Here is a 7,500-nt window from a genome sequence, read left to right on the forward strand (position 1 = left end):
GGCGACTCGGTAGAGCAACAGACAGGCGACTCGGTAGAGCAACAGACAGGCGACTCGGTAGAGCAACAGACAGGCGACTCGGTAGAGCAGAGTAAGACAGACAGGCGACTCGGTAGGGCAGAGTAAGACAGACAGACAGATGACTCGGCAGAGCAACAGACACAGGCGACTCGGCAGGGCAGAGTAAGACAGACAGGCGACTCGGCAGGGCAGAGTAAGACAGACAGACAGGCGACTCTGCAGAGTAAGACAGACAGACAGGCGACTCGGCAGAGTAAGACAGACAGACAGGCGACTCGGCAGAGTAAGACAGACAGACAGGCGACTCGGCAGAGTAAGACAGACAGACAGGCGACTCGGTAGAGTAAGACAGACAGACAGGCAGGCAGACAGACAGGCGGCTCGGTAGAGCAACAGACAGACAGGCGGCTCGGTAGAAGCAGACAGACAGGCGACTCGGTAGAGCAACAGACAGACAGGCGACTCGGTAGAGCAACAGACAGGCGACTCGGTAGAGCAACAGACAGGCAACAGACTCGGTAGAGCAACAGACAGGCGACTCGGTAGAGCAACAGACAGGCGACAGAGCAACAGACAGGCGACTCGGTAGAGCAACAGACAGGCGACTCGGTAGAGCAACAGACAGGCGACTCGGTAGAGCAACAGACAGGCGACTCGGTAGAGCAACAGACAGGCGACTCGGTAGAGCAACACAGGCGACTCGGTAGAGCAACACAGGCGACTCGGTAGAGCAACACAGGCGACTCGGTAGAGCAACACAGGCGACTCGGTAGAGCAACACAGGCGACTCGGTAGAGCAACACAGGCGACTCGGTAGAGCAACACAGGCGACTCGGTAGAGCAACACAGGCGACTCGGTAGAGTAACAGACAGACAGGCGACTCGGTAGAGTAACAGACAGACAGGCGACTCTGTAGAGTAACAGACAGACAGGCGACTCTGTAGAGTAACAGACAGACAGGCGACTCTGTAGGGTAGAGCAACAGACAGACAGGCGACTCGGCAGAGTAACAGACAGACAGGCGACTCGGTAGAGTAACAGACAGACAGGCGACTCTGTAGGGTAGAGCAACAGACAGACAGGCGACTCGGCAGAGTAACAGACAGACAGGCGACTCTGTAGTGTCAATTGATTCTTTATTTCTCCTGCAGCTGAATTAGACACATCATAGGTACATCCTCCATCTAATGACATAGGACCAATCCCAAATAGCACCCTAGACCCATGACAGTGAACCATGGGCCCATAGGGACACATCATAGGTACATCCTCCATCTAATGACATAGGACCCATCCCAAATAGCACCCTAGACCCTTGACAGTGAACCATGGGCCCATAGGGACACATCATAGGTACATCCTCCATCTAATGACATAGGACCAATCCCAAATAGCACCCTAGACCCATGACAGTGAACTATTTCTGACCATGGGCCCATAGGGACACATCACAGAGGATAGCCGCTATAGGACTCTGGTATAAAGTAGTGCACAATATAGGGAATAGTGTGCCATCTGGTCACATTGCCTACACAGCACATCCTTCAATGGTAACTTAGTGTTGTAGTGCCGAAGTCGTTTCAGAGACAAAACACCTGTTATTATTATTATTATTACATTTAAATGAAAAAAACACACTGATGTGGAATGTGGTACATCCCGGGGTCGTCAAGTTGACCTATGACCCTTCGTTTACATAAACATCCCAGGGTCGTCAAGTTGACCTATGACCCTTCGTTTACATAAACAAACAATCAGCGGTAATGTCAGCTCAGAGAGGGTGTGTGTGTGTCGGTGTGTGTGTGTGTCATTGTGTGTGTGTGTGTGTGTGTCGGTGTGTGTGTGTGTGTGTGTGTGTGTCGTCAGTGCTTTTTTAATCAGATACTTCTTAGCGTGGTCAGACTGTTACTGGCCGCTTGGAGGGGGGTTGTCAGGGAAACGGGATGGGGGGGTTGTCAGGGAAACGGGATGGGGGGGTTGTTTAGCTGGTCCTTCACATGATCCTCAGCCCCTGGATGGACGCCTCCAGACTCTGAGGAGACAACAACACATTGGTCAATAACAGAGTCCTCTGTCCATAACAGTCTACTGACTAAGTCTGGTCTTCAGCCCCCCATGTTGTCCTCTGTCCATAACAGTCTACTGACTAAGTCTGGTCTTCAGCCCCCCATGTTGTCCTCTGTCCATAACAGTCTACTGACTAAGTCTGGTCTTCAGCCCCCCATGTTGTCCTCTGTCCATAACAGTCTACTGACTAAGTCTGGTCTTCAGCCCCCATGTTGTCCTCTGTCCATAACAGTCTACTGACTAAGTCTGGTCTTCAGCTGGGGGCCAGGGCCATGTTGTCCTCTGTCCATAACAGTCTACTGACTAAGTCTGGTCTTCAGCTGAGGGCCACGTTGTCCTCTGTCCATAACAGTCTACTGACTAAGTCTGGTCTTCAGCTGGGGGCCATGTTGTCCTCTGTCCATAACAGTCTACTGACTAAGTCTGGTCTTCAGCCCCCCATGTTGTCCTCTGTCCATAACAGTCTACTGACTAAGTCTGGTCTTCAGCCCCCCATGTTGTCCTCTGTCCATAACAGTCCACTGACTAAGTCTGGTCTTCAGCTGAGGGCCATGTTGTCCTCTGTCCATAACAGTCTACTGACTAAGTCTGGTCTTCAGCCCCCCATGTTGTCCTCTGTCCATAACAGTCTACTGACTAAGTCTGGTCTTCAGCTGAGGGCCATGTTGTCCTCTGTCCATAACAGTCTACTGACTAAGTCTGGTCTTCAGCCCCCCATGTTGTCCTCTGTCCATAACAGTCTACTGACTAAGTCTGGTCTTCAGCCCCCCATGTTGTCCTCTGTCCATAACAGTCTACTGACTAAGTCTGGTCTTCAGCTGAGGGCCATGTTGTCCTCTGTCCATAACAGTCTACTGACTAAGTCTGGTCTTCAGCTGAGGGCCATGTTGTCCTCTGTCCATAACAGTCTACTGACTAAGTCTGGTCTTCAGCCCCCCATGTTGTCCTCTGTCCATAACAGTCTACTGACTAAGTCTGGTCTTCAGCCCCCCATGTTGTCCTCTGTCCATAACAGTCCACTGACTAAGTCTGGTCTTCAGCTGAGGGCCATGTTGTCCTCTGTCCATAACAGTCTACTGACTAAGTCTGGTCTTCAGCTGAGGGCCATGTTGTCCTCTGTCCATAACAGTCTACTGACTAAGTCTGGTCTTCAGCCCCCCATGTTGTCCTCTGTCCATAACAGTCCACTGACTAAGTCTGGTCTTCAGCTGAGGGCCATGTTGTCCTCTGTCCATAACAGTCTAGTGACTAAGTCTGGTCTTCAGCTGAGGGCCATGTTGTCCTCTGTCCATAACAGTCTACTGACTAAGTCTGGTCTTCAGCTGAGGGCCATGTTGTCCTCTGTCCATAACAGTCTACTGACTAAGTCTGGTCTTCAGCTGAGGGCCATGTTGTCCTCTGTCCATAACAGTCTACTGACTAAGTCTGGTCTTCAGCTGAGGGCCATGTTGTCCTCTGTCCATAACAGTCTACTGACTAAGTCTGGTCTTCAGCTGAGGGCCATGTTGTCCTCTGTCCATAACAGTCTACTGACTAAGTCTGGTCTTCAGCTGAGGGCCACGTTGTCCTCTGTCCATAACAGTCTACTGACTAAGTCTGGTCTTCAGCTGAGGGCCATGTTGTCCTCTGTCCATAACAGTCTACTGACTAAGTCTGGTCTTCAGCTGAGGGCCATGTTGTCCTCTGTCCATAACAGTCCACTGACTAAGTCTGGTCTTCAGCTGAGGGCCATGTTGTCCTCTGTCCATAACAGTCCACTGACTAAGTCTGGTCTTCAGCTGAGGGCCATGTTGTCCTCTGTCCATAACAGTCTACTGACTAAGTCTGGTCTTCAGCTGAGGGCCATGTTGTCCTCTGTCCATAACAGTCTACTGACTAAGTCTGGTCTTCAGCTGAGGGCCATGTTGTCCTCTGTCCATAACAACAGTCTACTGACTAAGTCTGGTCTTCAGCTGAGGGCCATGTTGTCCTCTGTCCATAACAGTCCACTGACTAAGTCTGGTCTTCAGCTGAGGGCCATGTTGTCCTCTGTCCATAACAGTCTACTGACTAAGTCTGGTCTTCAGCCCCCATGTTGTCCTCTGTCCATAACAGTCTACTGACTAAGTCTGGTCTTCAGCTGAGGGCCACGTTGTCCTCTGTCCATAACAGTCTACTGACTAAGTCTGGTCTTCAGCTGAGGGCCACGTTGTCCTCTGTCCATAACAGTCTACTGACTAAGTCTGGTCTTCAGCTGAGGGCCACGTTGTCCTCTGTCCATAACAGTCCACTGACTAAGTCTGGTCTTCAGCCCCCCATGTTGTCCTCTGTCCATAACAGTCTACTGACTAAGTCTGGTCTTCAGCTGAGGGCCATGTTGTCCTCTGTCCATAACAGTCTACTGACTAAGTCTGGTCTTCAGCTGAGGGCCACGTTGTCCTCTGTCCATAACAGTCTACTGACTAAGTCTGGTCTTCAGCCCCCCATGTTGTCCTCTGTCCATAACAGTCCACTGACTAAGTCTGGTCTTCAGCTGAGGGCCACGTTGTCCTCTGTCCATAACAGTCTACTGACTAAGTCTGGTCTTCAGCTGAGGGCCACGTTGTCCTCTGTCCATAACAGTCTACTGACTAAGTCTGGTCTTCAGCTGAGGGCCACGTTGTCCTCTGTCCATAACAGTCTACTGACTAAGTCTGGTCTTCAGCTGAGGGCCATGTTGTCTCTGTCTGTGCGGCTCTGTCTGTGCGTCTCTGTCTGTGCGTCTCTGTCTGTGCGTCTCTGTCTGTGCGTCTCTGTCTGTGCGTCTCTGTCTGTGCGTCTCTGTCTGTGCGTCTCTGTCTGTGCGTCTCTGTCTGTGCGTCTCTGTCTGTGCGTCTCTGTCTGTGCGTCTCTGTCTGTGCGTCTCTGTCTGTGCGTCTCTGTCTGTGCGTCTCTGTCTGTCTGTGTCTCTGTCTGTGTCTCTGTCTGTGCGTCTCTGTCTGTGTGTCTCTGTCTGTGCGTCTCTGTCTGTGTCTGTCTCTGTCTGTGCGTCTCTGTCTGTGCGTCTCTGTCTGTGCGTCTCTGTCTGTGTGTCTCTGTCTGTGTGTCTCTGTCTGTGTGTCTCTGTCTGTGTGTCTCTGTCTGTGTGTCTCTGTCTGTGTGTCTCTGTCTGTGTGTCTCTGTCTGTGCGTCTCTGTCTGTGTGTCTCTGTCTGTGTCTCTGTCTGTGTGTCTCTGTCTGTGTGTCTCTGTCTGTGTGTCTGTCTGTGTCTCTGTCTGTGTGTCTCTGTCTGTGTGTCTCTGTCTGTGTGTCTCTGTCTGTGTGTCTCTGTCTGTGTGTCTCTGTCTGTGTGTCTCTGTGTGTCTGTTACCTTGAAGTCCCAGATGGTCATGGCTCCATCGATGCCCGTGGTGCAGAACTTACGACAGTCAGACTGGTCTCCCTCATAGATAGAGACCTGACTGGAGAGACAATATAACAGGGTCAGACTGGTCTCCCTCATAGATAGAGACCTGACTGGAGAGACAATATAACAGGGTCAGACTGGTCTCCCTCATAGATAGAGACCTGACTGGAGAGACAATATAACAGGGTCAGACAGTCCCTCTGGTCTCCCTCATAGATAGAGACCTGACTGGAGAGACAATATAACAGGGTCAGACTGGTCTCCCTCATAGATAGAGACCTGACTGGAGAGACAATATAACAGGGTCAAACTGGTCTCCCTCATAGATAGAGACCTGACTGGAGAGACAATATAACAGGGTCAGACTGGTCTCCCTCATAGATAGAGAACTGACTGGAGAGACAATATAACAGGGTCAGACAGTCCCTCTGGTCTCCCTCATAGATAGAGACCTGACTGGAGAGACAATATAACAGGTCAGACTGGTCTCCCTCATAGATAGAGACCTATAATAATATAATAATAATATATATAATAATATATATGCCATTTAGCAGACGCTTTTATCCAAAGCGACTTACAGTCATGTGTGCATACATTCTAGGGTGGTCCCGGGGTCTCCCCACTACCCTGGCGTTACAAGCGCCATGCTCTACCAACTGAGCTACAGAAGGACCAGACTGGAGAGACAATATAACAGGGTCAGACAGTCCCTCTGGTCTCCCTCATAGATAGAGACCTGACTGGAGAGACAATATAACAGGGTCAGACTGGTCTCCCTCATAGATAGAGACCTGACTGGAGAGACAATATAACAGGGTCAGTCCCTCTGGTCTCCCTCATAGATAGAGACCTGACTGGAGAGACAATATAACAGGGTCAGACTGGTCTCCCTCATAGATAGAGACCTGACTGGAGAGACAATATAACAGGGTCAGACTGGTCTCCCTCATAGATAGAGACCTGACTGGAGAGACAATATAACAGGGTCAGACAGTCCCTCTGGTCTCCCTCATAGATAGAGACCTGACTGGAGAGACAATATAACAGGGTCAGACTGGTCTCCCTCATAGATAGAGACCTGACTGGAGAGACAATATAACAGGGTCAGACTGGTCTCCCTCATAGATAGAGACCTGACTGGAGAGACAATATAACAGGGTCAGACAGTCCCTCTGGTCTCCCTCATAGATAGAGACCTGACTGGAGAGACAATATAACAGGTCAGACTGGTCTCCCTCATAGATAGAGACCTGACTGGAGAGACAATATAACAGGGTCAGACTGGTCTCCCTCATAGATAGAGACCTGACTGGAGAGACAATATAACAGGGTCAGACTGGTCTCCCTCATAGATAGAGACCTGACTGGAGAGACAATATAACAGGGTCAGACAGTCCCTCTGGTCTCCCTCATAGATAGAGACCTGACTGGAGAGACAATATAACAGGGTCAGACAGTCCCTCTGGTCTCCCTCATAGATAGAGACCTGACTGGAGAGACAATATAACAGGGTCAGACAGTCCCTCTGGTCTCCCTCATAGAGACCTGACTGGAGAGACAATATAACAGGGTCAGACTGGTCTCCCTCATAGATAGAGACCTGACTGGAGAGACAATATAACAGGGTCAGACAGTCCCTCTGGTCTCCCTCAGAGATAAACACTACAGTCGTGGCCAAAAGTTGAGAATGACACAAATATTCATTTTCAAAGTCTGCTGCCTCAGTTTGTATGATGGCAATTTGCATATACTCCAGAATGTTATGAAGAGTGATCAGATTAATTGCAAAGTCCCTAATCGCCATGCAAATTAACTGAATCCCCCCCCCAAAAAACATTTCCACTGCATTGCAGCCCTGCCACAAAAGGACCAGCTGACATCATGTCAGTGATTCTCTCGTTAACACAGTTGTGAGTGTTGACGAGGACAAGGCTGGAGATCACTCTGTCATGCTGATTGAGTTCGAATAACAGACTGGAAGCTTCAAAAGGAGGGTGGTGCTTGGAATCATTGTTCTTCCTCTGTCAACCATGGTTACCTGCAA

General features: G+C 50.1%; 1 pseudogene; it reads right to left on the reverse strand.

The window, feature by feature from the left end:
* Positions 1 to 1,141: 1,141 nt before the first annotated feature.
* The window catches only part of LOC124021119, a 16,848-nt pseudogene continuing 10,489 nt past the window's right edge, over positions 1,142 to 7,500 (reverse strand).

This window comes from Oncorhynchus gorbuscha, unplaced genomic scaffold, assembly GCF_021184085.1.
Source record: "Oncorhynchus gorbuscha isolate QuinsamMale2020 ecotype Even-year unplaced genomic scaffold, OgorEven_v1.0 Un_scaffold_1055, whole genome shotgun sequence".
NCBI classification, from domain to species: domain Eukaryota; kingdom Metazoa; phylum Chordata; class Actinopteri; order Salmoniformes; family Salmonidae; genus Oncorhynchus; species Oncorhynchus gorbuscha.